The sequence below is a fragment of the Scyliorhinus torazame genome, chromosome 3 (assembly GCF_047496885.1).
Source record: "Scyliorhinus torazame isolate Kashiwa2021f chromosome 3, sScyTor2.1, whole genome shotgun sequence".
In the NCBI taxonomy this organism is placed as follows: domain Eukaryota; kingdom Metazoa; phylum Chordata; class Chondrichthyes; order Carcharhiniformes; family Scyliorhinidae; genus Scyliorhinus; species Scyliorhinus torazame.
In genome coordinates this window covers 69,689,388-69,705,159 of record NC_092709.1, presented here as the reverse complement: position 1 = coordinate 69,705,159, position 15,772 = coordinate 69,689,388, and positions in this window count along the sequence as shown.

The following is a 15,772-nucleotide window of genomic DNA, read 5'->3' as shown; positions in this document are numbered from 1 at the left end:
TCGGAGCGGCGATTTAAAAAGAGCGGGAGCTGCGAGCCGGAGCGGAGATTTAAAAAGAGCAGGAGCTGCGAGTCGGAGCGGAGATTTAAAAAGAGCAGCAGCTGCGAGTCGGAGCGGAGATTTAAAAAGCGCGGGAGCTGCGAGTCAGAGCAGAGATTTAAAAAGCGCCGGAGCTGCGAGTCGGAGCAGAGATTTAAAAAGCACCGGAGCTGCGATTCGGAGCGGAGATTTAAAAAGAGCAGGAGCTGCGAGTCGGAGCGGAGATTTAAAAAGAGCAGGAGCTGCGAGTCAGAGCGGAGATTTAAAAAGAGCAGGAGCTGCGAGTCGGAGCAGAGATTTAAAAAGAGCCTGAGCAGAGAGTCGGAGCGGAGATTTAAAAAGCGCAGGACCTGCGAGTCGGAGCGGAAATTTAAAAAGCGCGGGAGCTACGAGTCGGAGTGCAGATTTAAAAAGCGCGGGAGCTGCGAGTCGGAGCGGAGATTTAAAAAGCGCCGGAGCTGCGAGTCGGAGCGGAGATTTAAAAAGAGCGGGAGCTATGAGTCGGAGCAGAGACTTAAAAAGAGCGGGAGCTGCGAGTCGGAACGGAGATTTAAAAAGAGCCTGAGTTGCGAGTCAGAGCGAAGATTTAAAAAGCGCAGGGAGCTGCGAGTCGGAGCGGAGATTTAAAAAGCGCGGGAGCTGAGAGTTGAAGCGGAGATTTAAAAAGCGCCGGAGCTGCGAGTCGGAGCAGAGATTTAAAAAGCGCCGGAGATGCGAGTCGGAGCGGAGGTTTAAAAAGAGCAGGAGCTGCGAGTCGGAGCGGAGATTTAAAAAGTGCGGGAGCTGCGAGTCGGAGCAGAGATTTAAAAAGCGCCGGAGCTGCGAGTCGGAGCGGAGATTTAAAAAGCGCCGGAGCTGCGAGTCGGAGCGGAGATTTAAAAAGAGCAGGAGCTGCGAGTCGGAGCGGAGATTTAAAAAGAGCAGGAGCTGCGAGTCGGAGCGGGGATTTAAAAAGAGCGGGAGCTGCGTGTCGGAGCGGAGATTTAAAAAGCGCCGGAGCTGCGAGTCGGAGTGGAGGTTTAAAAAGAGCAGGGGCTGCGAGTCGGAGCGGGGATTTAAAAAGAGCGGGAGCTGCGTGTCGGAGCGGAGATTTAAAAAGCGCCGGAGCTGCGAGTCGGAGCGGAGGTTTAAAAAGAGCAGGAGCTGCGAGTCGGAGCGGGGATTTAAAAAGAGCGGGAGCTGCGAGTCGGAGCAGAGATTTAAAAAGCGCCGGAGCTGCGAGTCGGAGTGTAGGTTTAAAAAGAGCAGGAGCTGCGAGTCGGAGCGGGGATTTAAAAAGAGCGGGAGCTGCGTGTCGGAGCGGAGATTTAAAAAGCGCCGGAGCTGCGAGTCGGAGTGGAGATTTAAAAAGTGCGGGAGCTGCGAGTCGGAGCAGAGATTTAAAAAGAGCAGGAGCTGCGAGTCGGAGCGGAGATTTAAAAAGCGTGGGAGCTGCGCGTCGGAGCGGAGATTTCAAAAGCGCCGGAGCTGCGAGTCGGAGCGGGATTTAAAAAGAGCGGGAGCTGCGAGTCGGAGCGGAGATTTAAAAAGAGCAGGAGCTGCGAGTCGGAGCGGAGATTTAAAAAGAGCAGGAGCTGCGAGTCGGAGCGGAGATTTAAAAAGCGCGGGAGCTGCGAGTCGGAGCAGAGATTTAAAAAGCGCCGGAGGTGCGAGTCGGAGTGCAGGTTTAAAAAGCGCCGGAGCTGCGAGTCGGAGCAGAGATTTAAAAAGAGCGGGAGCTGCGAGTCAGAGCGGAGATTTAAAAAGAGCGGGAGCTGTGAGTCGGAGCGGAGATTTAAAAAGTGCGGGAGCTGTGAGTCGGAGCGGAGATAAAAAAGAACAGGAGCTGCGAGTTGGAGCGGAGATTTAAAAAGAGCGGGAGCTGCGAGTCGGAGCAGAGATTTAAAAAGAGCCTGAGCTGAGAGTCGGAGCGGAGATTTAAAAAGCGCAGGTGCTGCGAGTCGGAGCGGATATTTAAAAGGAGCAGGAGCTGAGAGTCGGAGCGGAGATTTAAAAAGTGCAGGAGCTGCGAGTCGAACCGGAGATTTAAAAAGAGCAGGAGCTGCGAGTCAGAGCGGAGATTTAAAAAGCGCGGGAGCTGTGAGTCGGAGCAGAGATTTAAAAAGCGCCGGAGCTGCGAGTCGGAGCGGAGGTTTAAAAAGCGCCGTAGCTGCGAGTCGGAGCAGATATTTAAAAAGAGCAGGAGCTGCGAGTCGGAGCGGAGATTTAAAAAGTGCGGGAGCTGCGAGTCGGAGCGGAGATTTAAAAAGAGCAGGAGCTGCGAGTCGGAGCGGGGATTTAAAAAGAGCAGGAGCTGCGAGTCGGAGCAGAGTTTTAAAAAGAGCCTGAGCTGAGAGTCGGAGCGGAGATTTAAAAAGCGCAGGTGCTGCGAGTCGGAGCAGAGATTTAAAAAGAGCAAGAGCTGAGAGTCGGAGCGGAGATTTAAAAAGTGCAGGAGCTGTGAGTCGGAGCGGAGATTTAAAAAGAGCCTGAGCTGCGAGTCGGAGCGGAGATTTAAAAAGCGCCGGAGCTGCGAGTCGGAGCGGAGGTTTCAAAAGAGCAGGAGCTGCGAGTCGGAGCGGAGATTTAAAAAGAGCCTGAGCTGCGAGTCGGAGAGGAGATTTAAAAAGCGCCGGAGCTGCGAGTCGGAGCGGAGATTTAAAAAGCGCGGGAGCTGCAAGTCGGAGCGGAGATTTAAAAAGCGCCGGAGCTGCGAGTCCGAGCGGATATTTAAAAAGAGCAGGAGCTGCGAATCGGAGCAGAGATTTAAAAAGTGCGGGAGCTGCAAGTCGGAGAGGAGATTTAAAAAGAGCAGGAGCTGCGAGTCGGAGTGGAGATTTAAAAAGAGCAGGAGCTGCGAGTCGCAGCAGAGATTTAAACAGAGGCTGAGCTGACAGTCGGAGCGGAGATTTAAAAAGAGCAGGAGCTGCGAGTCGGAGCGGAGATTTAAAATGAGCAGGAGCTGAGAGTCGAAGCGGAGATTTAAAAAGCGCGGGAGCTGAGAGTCGGAGCGGAGATTTAAACAGAGCAGGAGCTGACAGTCGGAGCGGAGATTTTAAAAGCGCAGGAGCTGCGAGTCGGAGCGGAGATTTAAAAAGAGCCTGAGCTGCGAGTTGGAGCGGAGATTGAAAAAGCGCGGGAGCTACGAGTCGGAGCGGAGATTTAAAAAGAGCGGGAGCTGCGAGTCGGAGCGGAGATTTAAAAAGCGCCGGAGCTGCGAGTCGGAGCAGAGATTTAAAAAGCGCCGGAGATGCGAGTCGGAGCGGAGGTTTAAAAAGAGCAGGAGCTGCGAGTCGGAGCGGAGATTTAAAAAGTGCGGGAGCTGCGAGTCGGAGCAGAGATTTAAAAAGCGCCGGAGCTGCGAGTCGGAGCGGAGATTTAAAAAGCGCCGGAGCTGCGAGTCGGAGCGGAGATTTAAAAAGAGCAGGAGCTGCGAGTCGGAGCGGAGATTTAAAAAGAGCAGGAGCTGCGAGTCGGAGCGGGGATTTAAAAAGAGCGGGAGCTGCGTGTCGGAGCGGAGATTTAAAAAGCGCCGGAGCTGCGAGTCGGAGTGGAGGTTTAAAAAGAGCAGGGGCTGCGAGTCGGAGCGGGGATTTAAAAAGAGCGGGAGCTGCGTGTCGGAGCGGAGATTTAAAAAGCGCCGGAGCTGCGAGTCGGAGCGGAGGTTTAAAAAGAGCAGGAGCTGCGAGTCGGAGCGGGGATTTAAAAAGAGCGGGAGCTGCGAGTCGGAGCAGAGATTTAAAAAGCGCCGGAGCTGCGAGTCGGAGTGTAGGTTTAAAAAGAGCAGGAGCTGCGAGTCGGAGCGGGGATTTAAAAAGAGCGGGAGCTGCGTGTCGGAGCGGAGATTTAAAAAGCGCCGGAGCTGCGAGTCGGAGTGGAGATTTAAAAAGTGCGGGAGCTGCGAGTCGGAGCAGAGATTTAAAAAGAGCAGGAGCTGCGAGTCGGAGCGGAGATTTAAAAAGCGTGGGAGCTGCGCGTCGGAGCGGAGATTTCAAAAGCGCCGGAGCTGCGAGTCGGAGCGGGATTTAAAAAGAGCGGGAGCTGCGAGTCGGAGCGGAGATTTAAAAAGAGCAGGAGCTGCGAGTCGGAGCGGAGATTTAAAAAGAGCAGGAGCTGCGAGTCGGAGCGGAGATTTAAAAAGCGCGGGAGCTGCGAGTCGGAGCAGAGATTTAAAAAGCGCCGGAGGTGCGAGTCGGAGTGCAGGTTTAAAAAGCGCCGGAGCTGCGAGTCGGAGCGGAGATTTAAAAAGAGCGGGAGCTGCGAGTCAGAGCGGAGATTTAAAAAGAGCGGGAGCTGTGAGTCGGAGCGGAGATTTAAAAAGTGCGGGAGCTGTGAGTCGGAGCGGAGATAAAAAAGAACAGGAGCTGCGAGTTGGAGCGGAGATTTAAAAAGAGCGGGAGCTGCGAGTCGGAGCAGAGATTTAAAAAGAGCCTGAGCTGAGAGTCGGAGCGGAGATTTAAAAAGCGCAGGTGCTGCGAGTCGGAGCGGATATTTAAAAGGAGCAGGAGCTGAGAGTCGGAGCGGAGATTTAAAAAGTGCAGGAGCTGCGAGTCGAACCGGAGATTTAAAAAGAGCAGGAGCTGCGAGTCAGAGCGGAGATTTAAAAAGCGCGGGAGCTGTGAGTCGGAGCAGAGATTTAAAAAGCGCCGGAGCTGCGAGTCGGAGCGGAGGTTTAAAAAGCGCCGTAGCTGCGAGTCGGAGCAGATATTTAAAAAGAGCAGGAGCTGCGAGTCGGAGCGGAGATTTAAAAAGTGCGGGAGCTGCGAGTCGGAGCGGAGATTTAAAAAGAGCAGGAGCTGCGAGTCGGAGCGGGGATTTAAAAAGAGCAGGAGCTGCGAGTCGGAGCAGAGTTTTAAAAAGAGCCTGAGCTGAGAGTCGGAGCGGAGATTTAAAAAGCGCAGGTGCTGCGAGTCGGAGCAGAGATTTAAAAAGAGCAAGAGCTGAGAGTCGGAGCGGAGATTTAAAAAGTGCAGGAGCTGTGAGTCGGAGCGGAGATTTAAAAAGAGCCTGAGCTGCGAGTCGGAGCGGAGATTTAAAAAGCGCCGGAGCTGCGAGTCGGAGCGGAGGTTTCAAAAGAGCAGGAGCTGCGAGTCGGAGCGGAGATTTAAAAAGAGCCTGAGCTGCGAGTCGGAGAGGAGATTTAAAAAGCGCCGGAGCTGCGAGTCGGAGCGGAGATTTAAAAAGCGCGGGAGCTGCAAGTCGGAGCGGAGATTTAAAAAGCGCCGGAGCTGCGAGTCCGAGCGGATATTTAAAAAGAGCAGGAGCTGCGAATCGGAGCAGAGATTTAAAAAGTGCGGGAGCTGCAAGTCGGAGAGGAGATTTAAAAAGAGCAGGAGCTGCGAGTCGGAGTGGAGATTTAAAAAGAGCAGGAGCTGCGAGTCGCAGCAGAGATTTAAACAGAGGCTGAGCTGACAGTCGGAGCGGAGATTTAAAAAGCGCAGGAGCTGCGAGTCGGAGCGGAGATTTAAAATGAGCAGGAGCTGAGAGTCGAAGCGGAGATTTAAAAAGCGCGGGAGCTGAGAGTCGGAGCGGAGATTTAAACAGAGCCTGAGCTGACAGTCGGAGCGGAGATTTTAAAAGCGCAGGAGCTGCGAGTCGGAGCGGAGATTTAAAAAGAGCCTGAGCTGCGAGTTGGAGCGGAGATTGAAAAAGCGCGGGAGCTACGAGTCGGAGCGGAGATTTAAAAAGAGCGGGAGCTGCGAGTCGGAGCGGAGATTTAAAAAGAGCCTGAGCTGCGAGTCGGAGCGGAGATTTAAAAAGCGCAGGAGCTGCGATTCGGAGCGGGATTTAAAAAGCGCGGGAGCTGAGAGTCGAAGCGGAGATTTAAAAAGCGCCGGAGATGCGAGTCAGAGCAGAGATTTAAAAAGCGCCGGAGCTGCGAGTCGGAGCGGAGGTTTAAAAAGAGCAGGAGCTGCGAGTCTGAGCGGAGATTTAAAAAGTGCGGGAGCTGCAAGTCGGAGCAGAGATTTAAAAAGCGCCGGAGCTGCGAGTCGGAGCGGAGGTTTAAAAAGAGCAGGAGCTGCGAGTCGGAGCGGCGACTTAAAAAGAGCGGGAACTGCGAGTCGGAGCGGAGATTTAAAAAGAGCAGGAGCTGCGAGTCGGAGCGGAGATTTAAAAAGAGCAGGAGCTGCGAGTCGGTGAGGAGATTTAAAAAGCGCCAGAGCTGAGAGTCGGAGCGGAGATTTAAAAAGAGCAGGAGCTGCAAGTCGGAGAGGAGATTTAAAAAGAGCAGGAGCTGCGAGTCGGAGTGGTGATTTAAAAAGAGCAGGAGCTGCGAGTCGCAGCAGAGATTTAAACAGAGGCTGAGCTGACAGTCGGAGCGGAGATTTAAAAAGCGCGGGAGCTGCGAGTCGGAGCAGAGATTTAAAAAGAGCAGGAGCTGCGAGTCGGAGCGGAGATTTAAAAAGCGCGGGAGCTGCGAGTCGGAGCAGAGATTTAAAAAGCGCCGGAGGTGCGAGTCGGAGTGCAGGTTTAAAAAGCGCCGGAGCTGCGAGTCGGAGCAGAGATTTAAAAAGAGCGGGAGCTGCGAGTCAGAGCGGAGATTTAAAAAGAGCGGGAGCTGTGAGTCGGAGCGGAGATTTAAAAAGTGCGGGAGCTGTGAGTCGGAGCGGAGATAAAAAAGAACAGGAGCTGCGAGTTGGAGCGGAGATTTAAAAAGAGCGGGAGCTGCGAGTCGGAGCAGAGATTTAAAAAGAGCCTGAGCTGAGAGTCGGAGCGGAGATTTAAAAAGCGCAGGTGCTGCGAGTCGGAGCGGATATTTAAAAGGAGCAGGAGCTGAGAGTCGGAGCGGAGATTTAAAAAGTGCAGGAGCTGCGAGTCGAACCGGAGATTTAAAAAGAGCAGGAGCTGCGAGTCAGAGCGGAGATTTAAAAAGCGCGGGAGCTGTGAGTCGGAGCAGAGATTTAAAAAGCGCCGGAGCTGCGAGTCGGAGCGGAGGTTTAAAAAGCGCCGTAGCTGCGAGTCGGAGCAGATATTTAAAAAGAGCAGGAGCTGCGAGTCGGAGCGGAGATTTAAAAAGTGCGGGAGCTGCGAGTCGGAGCGGAGATTTAAAAAGAGCAGGAGCTGCGAGTCGGAGCGGGGATTTAAAAAGAGCAGGAGCTGCGAGTCGGAGCAGAGTTTTAAAAAGAGCCTGAGCTGAGAGTCGGAGCGGAGATTTAAAAAGCGCAGGTGCTGCGAGTCGGAGCAGAGATTTAAAAAGAGCAAGAGCTGAGAGTCGGAGCGGAGATTTAAAAAGTGCAGGAGCTGTGAGTCGGAGCGGAGATTTAAAAAGAGCCTGAGCTGCGAGTCGGAGCGGAGATTTAAAAAGCGCCGGAGCTGCGAGTCGGAGCGGAGGTTTCAAAAGAGCAGGAGCTGCGAGTCGGAGCGGAGATTTAAAAAGAGCCTGAGCTGCGAGTCGGAGAGGAGATTTAAAAAGCGCCGGAGCTGCGAGTCGGAGCGGAGATTTAAAAAGCGCGGGAGCTGCAAGTCGGAGCGGAGATTTAAAAAGCGCCGGAGCTGCGAGTCCGAGCGGATATTTAAAAAGAGCAGGAGCTGCGAATCGGAGCAGAGATTTAAAAAGTGCGGGAGCTGCAAGTCGGAGAGGAGATTTAAAAAGAGCAGGAGCTGCGAGTCGGAGTGGAGATTTAAAAAGAGCAGGAGCTGCGAGTCGCAGCAGAGATTTAAACAGAGGCTGAGCTGACAGTCGGAGCGGAGATTTAAAAAGAGCAGGAGCTGCGAGTCGGAGCGGAGATTTAAAATGAGCAGGAGCTGAGAGTCGAAGCGGAGATTTAAAAAGCGCGGGAGCTGAGAGTCGGAGCGGAGATTTAAACAGAGCAGGAGCTGACAGTCGGAGCGGAGATTTTAAAAGCGCAGGAGCTGCGAGTCGGAGCGGAGATTTAAAAAGAGCCTGAGCTGCGAGTTGGAGCGGAGATTGAAAAAGCGCGGGAGCTACGAGTCGGAGCGGAGATTTAAAAAGAGCGGGAGCTGCGAGTCGGAGCGGAGATTTAAAAAGCGCCGGAGCTGCGAGTCGGAGCAGAGATTTAAAAAGCGCCGGAGATGCGAGTCGGAGCGGAGGTTTAAAAAGAGCAGGAGCTGCGAGTCGGAGCGGAGATTTAAAAAGTGCGGGAGCTGCGAGTCGGAGCAGAGATTTAAAAAGCGCCGGAGCTGCGAGTCGGAGCGGAGATTTAAAAAGCGCCGGAGCTGCGAGTCGGAGCGGAGATTTAAAAAGAGCAGGAGCTGCGAGTCGGAGCGGAGATTTAAAAAGAGCAGGAGCTGCGAGTCGGAGCGGGGATTTAAAAAGAGCGGGAGCTGCGTGTCGGAGAGGAGATTTAAAAGCGCCGGAGCTGCGAGTCGGAGTGGAGGTTTAAAAAGAGCAGGGGCTGCGAGTCGGAGCGGGGATTTAAAAAGAGCGGGAGCTGCGTGTCGGAGCGGAGATTTAAAAAGCGCCGGAGCTGCGAGTCGGAGCGGAGGTTTAAAAAGAGCAGGAGCTGCGAGTCGGAGCGGGGATTTAAAAAGAGCGGGAGCTGCGAGTCGGAGCAGAGATTTAAAAAGCGCCGGAGCTGCGAGTCGGAGTGTAGGTTTAAAAAGAGCAGGAGCTGCGAGTCGGAGCGGGGATTTAAAAAGAGCGGGAGCTGCGTGTCGGAGCGGAGATTTAAAAAGCGCCGGAGCTGCGAGTCGGAGTGGAGATTTAAAAAGTGCGGGAGCTGCGAGTCGGAGCAGAGATTTAAAAAGAGCAGGAGCTGCGAGTCGGAGCGGAGATTTAAAAAGCGTGGGAGCTGCGCGTCGGAGCGGAGATTTCAAAAGCGCCGGAGCTGCGAGTCGGAGCGGGATTTAAAAAGAGCGGGAGCTGCGAGTCGGAGCGGAGATTTAAAAAGAGCAGGAGCTGCGAGTCGGAGCGGAGATTTAAAAAGAGCAGGAGCTGCGAGTCGGAGCGGAGATTTAAAAAGCGCGGGAGCTGCGAGTCGGAGCAGAGATTTAAAAAGCGCCGGAGGTGCGAGTCGGAGTGCAGGTTTAAAAAGCGCCGGAGCTGCGAGTCGGAGCGGAGATTTAAAAAGAGCGGGAGCTGCGAGTCAGAGCGGAGATTTAAAAAGAGCGGGAGCTGTGAGTCGGAGCGGAGATTTAAAAAGTGCGGGAGCTGTGAGTCGGAGCGGAGATAAAAAAGAACAGGAGCTGCGAGTTGGAGCGGAGATTTAAAAAGAGCGGGAGCTGCGAGTCGGAGCAGAGATTTAAAAAGAGCCTGAGCTGAGAGTCGGAGCGGAGATTTAAAAAGCGCAGGTGCTGCGAGTCGGAGCGGATATTTAAAAGGAGCAGGAGCTGAGAGTCGGAGCGGAGATTTAAAAAGTGCAGGAGCTGCGAGTCGAACCGGAGATTTAAAAAGAGCAGGAGCTGCGAGTCAGAGCGGAGATTTAAAAAGCGCGGGAGCTGTGAGTCGGAGCAGAGATTTAAAAAGCGCCGGAGCTGCGAGTCGGAGCGGAGGTTTAAAAAGCGCCGTAGCTGCGAGTCGGAGCAGATATTTAAAAAGAGCAGGAGCTGCGAGTCGGAGCGGAGATTTAAAAAGTGCGGGAGCTGCGAGTCGGAGCGGAGATTTAAAAAGAGCAGGAGCTGCGAGTCGGAGCGGGGATTTAAAAAGAGCAGGAGCTGCGAGTCGGAGCAGAGTTTTAAAAAGAGCCTGAGCTGAGAGTCGGAGCGGAGATTTAAAAAGCGCAGGTGCTGCGAGTCGGAGCAGAGATTTAAAAAGAGCAAGAGCTGAGAGTCGGAGCGGAGATTTAAAAAGTGCAGGAGCTGTGAGTCGGAGCGGAGATTTAAAAAGAGCCTGAGCTGCGAGTCGGAGCGGAGATTTAAAAAGCGCCGGAGCTGCGAGTCGGAGCGGAGGTTTCAAAAGAGCAGGAGCTGCGAGTCGGAGCGGAGATTTAAAAAGAGCCTGAGCTGCGAGTCGGAGAGGAGATTTAAAAAGCGCCGGAGCTGCGAGTCGGAGCGGAGATTTAAAAAGCGCGGGAGCTGCAAGTCGGAGCGGAGATTTAAAAAGCGCCGGAGCTGCGAGTCCGAGCGGATATTTAAAAAGAGCAGGAGCTGCGAATCGGAGCAGAGATTTAAAAAGTGCGGGAGCTGCAAGTCGGAGAGGAGATTTAAAAAGAGCAGGAGCTGCGAGTCGGAGTGGAGATTTAAAAAGAGCAGGAGCTGCGAGTCGCAGCAGAGATTTAAACAGAGGCTGAGCTGACAGTCGGAGCGGAGATTTAAAAAGCGCAGGAGCTGCGAGTCGGAGCGGAGATTTAAAATGAGCAGGAGCTGAGAGTCGAAGCGGAGATTTAAAAAGCGCGGGAGCTGAGAGTCGGAGCGGAGATTTAAACAGAGCCTGAGCTGACAGTCGGAGCGGAGATTTTAAAAGCGCAGGAGCTGCGAGTCGGAGCGGAGATTTAAAAAGAGCCTGAGCTGCGAGTTGGAGCGGAGATTGAAAAAGCGCGGGAGCTACGAGTCGGAGCGGAGATTTAAAAAGAGCGGGAGCTGCGAGTCGGAGCGGAGATTTAAAAAGAGCCTGAGCTGCGAGTCGGAGCGGAGATTTAAAAAGCGCAGGAGCTGCGATTCGGAGCGGGATTTAAAAAGCGCGGGAGCTGAGAGTCGAAGCGGAGATTTAAAAAGCGCCGGAGATGCGAGTCAGAGCAGAGATTTAAAAAGCGCCGGAGCTGCGAGTCGGAGCGGAGGTTTAAAAAGAGCAGGAGCTGCGAGTCTGAGCGGAGATTTAAAAAGTGCGGGAGCTGCAAGTCGGAGCAGAGATTTAAAAAGCGCCGGAGCTGCGAGTCGGAGCGGAGGTTTAAAAAGAGCAGGAGCTGCGAGTCGGAGCGGCGACTTAAAAAGAGCGGGAACTGCGAGTCGGAGCGGAGATTTAAAAAGAGCAGGAGCTGCGAGTCGGAGCGGAGATTTAAAAAGAGCAGGAGCTGCGAGTCGGTGAGGAGATTTAAAAAGCGCCAGAGCTGAGAGTCGGAGCGGAGATTTAAAAAGAGCAGGAGCTGCAAGTCGGAGAGGAGATTTAAAAAGAGCAGGAGCTGCGAGTCGGAGTGGTGATTTAAAAAGAGCAGGAGCTGCGAGTCGCAGCAGAGATTTAAACAGAGGCTGAGCTGACAGTCGGAGCGGAGATTTAAAAAGCGCAGGAGCTGCGAGTCGGAGCGGAGATTTAAAATGAGCAGGAGCTGAGAGTCGAAGCGGAGATATAAAAAGCGCGGGAGCTGAGAGTCGGAGCGGAGATTTAAACAGAGCCTGAGCTGACAGTCGGAGCGGAGATTTTAAAAGCGCAGGAGCTGCGAGTCGGAGCGGAGATTTAAAAAGAGCCTGAGCTGCGAGTTGGAGCGGAGATTGAAAAAGCGCGGGAGCTACGAGTCGGAGCGGAGATTTAAAAAGAGCGGGAGCTGCGAGTCGGAGCGGAGATTTAAAAAGAGCCTGAGCTGCGAGTCGGAGCGGAGATTTAAAAAGCGCAGGAGCTGCGATTCGGAGCGGAGATTTAAAAAGCGCGGGAGCTGAGAGTCGAAGCGGAGATTTAAAAAGCGCCGGAGATGCGAGTCAGAGCAGAGATTTAAAAAGCGCCGGAGCTGCGAGTCGGAGCGGAGGTTTAAAAAGAGCAGGAGCTGCGAGTCTGAGCGGAGATTTAAAAAGTGCGGGAGCTGCAAGTCGGAGCAGAGATTTAAAAAGCGCCGGAGCTGCGAGTCGGAGCGGAGGTTTAAAAAGAGCAGGAGCTGCGAGTCGGAGCGGCGACTTAAAAAGAGCGGGAACTGCGAGTCGGAGCGGAGATTTAAAAAGAGCAGGAGCTGCGAGTCGGAGCGGAGATTTAAAAAGAGCAGGAACTGCGAGTCGGTGAGGAGATTTAAAAAGCGCCGGAGCTGAGAGTCGGAGCGGAGATTTAAAAAGAGCAGGAGCTGCAAGTCGGAGCGGAGATTTAAAAAGCGTGGGAGCTGCGAGTCGGAGCGGAGATTTAAAAAGCGCCGGAGCTGCGAGTCGGAGCGGCGATTTAAAAAGAGCGCGAGCTGCGAGTCGGAGCGGAGATTTAAAAAGAGCAGGAGCTGCGAGTCGGAGCGGAGATTTAAAAAGAGCAGGAGCTGCGAGTCGGAGCGGAGATTTAAAAAGAGCAGGAGCTGCGAGTCGGAGCGGAGATTTAAAAAGAGCAGGAGCTGCGAGTCGGAGCAGAGATTTAAAAAGCACCGGAGCTGCGAGTCGGAGCAGAGGTTTAAAAAGCGCCGGAGCTGCGAGTCGGAGCGGACATTTAAAAAGAGCAGGAGCTGCGAGTCGGAGCGGAGATTTAAAAAGTGCGGGAGCTGCGAGTCGGAGAGGAGATTTAAAAAGAGCAGGAGCTGCGAGTCGGAGCGGAGATTTAAAAAGAGCAGGAGCTGCGAGTCGGTGCAGAGATTTAAAAAGAGCCTGAGCTGAGAGTCGGAGCGGAAATTTAAAAAGCGGAGGAGCTGCGAGTCGGAGCGGAAATTTAAAAAGAGCAGGAGCTGAGAGTCGGAGCAGAGATTTAAAAAGAGCGGGAGCTGCGAGTCGGAGCGGAGATTTAAAAAGAGCCTGAACTGCGAGTCGGAGCGGAGATTTAAAAAGTGCGGGAGCTACGAGTCGGAGCGGAGATTTAAAAAGAGCGGGAGCTGCGAGTCGGAGCGGAGATTTAAAAAGAGCCTGAGCTGCGAGTCGGAGCGGAGATTTAAAAAGCGCAGGAGCTGCGAGTCGGAGCGGAGATTTAAAAAGCGCGGGAGCTGAGAGTCGAAGCGGAGATTTAAAAAGCGCCGGAGCTGCGAGTCAGAGGAGAGATTTAAAAAGCGCCGGAGCTGCGAGTCGGAGCGGAGATTTAAAAAGAGCGGCAGCTGCGAGTCGGACCGGAGATTTAAAAAGCGCCGGAGCTGCAAGTCGGAGTGGAGATTTAAAAAGTGCGGGAGCTGCGAGTCGGAGCAGAGATTTAAAAAGAGCAGGAGCTGCGAGTCGGAGCGGAGATTTAAAAAGCGTGGGAGCTGCGCGTCGGAGCGGAGATTTAAAATGCGCCGGAGCTGCGAGTCGGTGCGGAGATTTAAAAAGAGCGGGAGCTGCGAGTCGGAGCGGAGATTTAAAAAGAGCAGGAGCAGCGAGTCAGAGCGGAGATTTAAAAGAGCCTGAGCTGCGAGTCGGAGCGGAGATTTAAAAAGCGCGGGAGCTGCGAGTCGAAGCGGAGATTTAAAAAGCGCAGGGGCTGCGAGTCAGAGCAGAGATTTAAAAAGCGCCGGAGCTGCGAGTCGGAGCGGAGGTTTAAAAAGAGCAGGAGCTGCGAGTCGGAGCGGAGATTAAAAAAGTGCGGGAGCTGCGAGTCGGAGCAGAGATTTAAAAAGCGCCGGAGCAGCGAGTCGGAGCGGAGGTTTAAAAAGAGCAGGAGCTGCGAGTCGGAGCGGCGACTTAAAAAGAGCGGGAGCTGCGAGTCGGAGCGGAGATATAAAAAGAGCAGGAGCTGCGAGTCGGAGCGGAGATTTATAAAGAGCAGGAGCTGCGAGTCGGTGAGGGGATTTAAAAAGCGCCGGAGCTGAGAGTCGGAGCGGAGATTTAAAAAGAGCAGGAGCTGCCAGTCGGAGCGGAGATTTAAAAAGAGCAGTAGCTGCGAGTCGGAGCAGAGATTTAAAAAGCGTGGGAGCTGCGAGTCGGAGCGGAGATTTAAAAAGCGCCGGAGCTGAGAGTCGGAGCAGAGATTTAAAAAGCGTGGGAGCTGCGAGTCGGAGCGGAGATTTAAAAAGCGTGGGAGCTGCGAGTCGGAGCAGAGATTTAAAAAGCGTGGGAGCTGCGAGTCGGAGCAGAGATTTAAAAAGCGTGGGAGCTGCGAGTCGGAGCAGATATTTAAAAAGCGCCGGAGCTGAGAGTCGGAGCGGAGATTTAAAAAGAGCAGGAGCTGCCAGTCGGAGCGGAGATTTAAAAAGAGCAGTAGCTGCGAGTTGGAGCGGAGATTTAAAAAGCGTGGGAGCTGCGAGTCGGAGCGGAGATTTAAAAAGCGCCGGAGCTGCGAGTCTGAGCGGCGATTTAAAAAGAGCGGGAGCTGCGAGTCGGAGCGGAGATTTAAAAAGAGCAGGAGCTGCGAGTCGGAGCGGAGATTTAAAAAGAGCAGGAGCTGCGAGTCGGAGCGGAGATTTAAAAAGCACGGGAGCTGCGAGTCGGAGCAGAAATTTAAAAAGCGCCGGAGCTGCGAGTCGGAGCAGAGGTTTAAAAAGCGCCGGAGCTGCGAGTCGGAGCGGAGATTTAAAAAGAGCAGGAGCTGCGAGTCGGAGCGGAGATTTAAAAGGTGCGGGAGCTGCGAGTCGGGGAGGAGATTTAAAAAGAGCAGGAGCTGCGAGTCGGAGCGGAGATTTAAAAAGACCAGGAGCTGCAAGTCGGAGCAGAGATTTAAAAAGGGCCTGAGCTGAGAGTCGGAGCGGAGATTTAAAAAGCGCAGGAGCTGCGAGTCGGAGCGTAAATTTAAAAAGAGCAGTAGCTGAGAGTCGGAGCGGAGATTTAAAAAGAGCGGGAGCTGCGAGTCGGAGCGGAGATTTAAAAAGAGTCTGAGCTGCGAGTCGGAGCGGAGATTTAAAAAGCGCCGGAGCTGCGAGTCGGAGCGGAGATTTAAAAAGAGCGGGAGCTGCGAGTCGGAGCGGAGATTTAAAAAGAGCCTGAGCTGCGAGTCGGAGCGGAGATTTAAAAAGAGCAGGAGCTGCGAGTCAGAGCAGAGATTTAAAAAGCGCCAGAGCTGCGAGTCGGAGCGGAGGTTTAAAAAGAGCAGGAGCTGCGAGTCAGAGCGGAGATTTAAAAAGTGCGGGAGCTGCGAGTCGGAGCAGAGATTTAAAAAGCGCCGGAGCTGCGAGTCGGAGCGGAGGTTTAAAAAGAGCAGGAGCTTCGAGTCGGAGCGGAGATTTAAAAAGAGCAGGAGCTGCGAGTCGGAGCAGAGATTTAAAAAGCGCGGGAGCTGCGAGTCGGAGCAGAGATTTAAAAAGCGCCGGAGCTGCGAGTCAGAGCGGAGGTTTAAAAAGAGCAGGAGCTGCGAGTCGGAGCGGGGATTTAAAAAGAGCAGGAGCTGCGAGTCGGAGCGGAGATTTAAAAAGAGCAGGAGCTGCGAGTCGGAGCGGAGATTTAAAAAGCACCGGAGCTGCGAGTCGGAGCAGAGGTTTAAAAAGCGCCGGAGCTGCGAGTCGGAGCGGATATTTAAAAAGAGCAGGAGCTGCGAGTCGGAGCGGAGATTTAAAAAGTGCGGGAGCTGCGAGTCGGAGAGGAGATTTAAAAAGAGAAGGAGCTGCGAGTCGGAGCGGAGATTTAAAAAGAGCAGGAGCTGCGAGTCGGTGCAGAGATTTAAAAAGAGCCTGAGCTGAGAGTCGGAGCGGAGATTTAAAAAGCGGAGGAGCTGCGAGTCGGAGCGGAAATTTAAAAAGAGCAGGAGCTGAGAGTCGGAGCGGAGATTTAAAAAGAGCGGGAGCTGCGAGTCGGAGCGGAGATTTAAAAAGAGCCTGAGCTGCGAGTCGGAGCGGAAATTTAAAAAGTGCGGGAGCTAGGAGTCGGAGCGGAGATTTAAAAAGCGCGGGAGCTGCGAGTCGGAGCGGAGATTTAAAAAGAGCCTGAGCTGCGAGTCGGAGCGGAGATTTAAAAAGCGCAGGAGCTGCGAGTCGGAGCGGAGATTTAAAAAGCGCGGGAGCTGAGAGTCGAAGCGGAGATTTAAAAAGCGCCGGAGCTGCGAGTCAGAGGAGAGATTTAAAAAGCGTCGGAGCTGCGAGTCGGAGCGGAGATTTAAAAAGAGCGGGAGCTGCGAGTCGGACCGGAGATT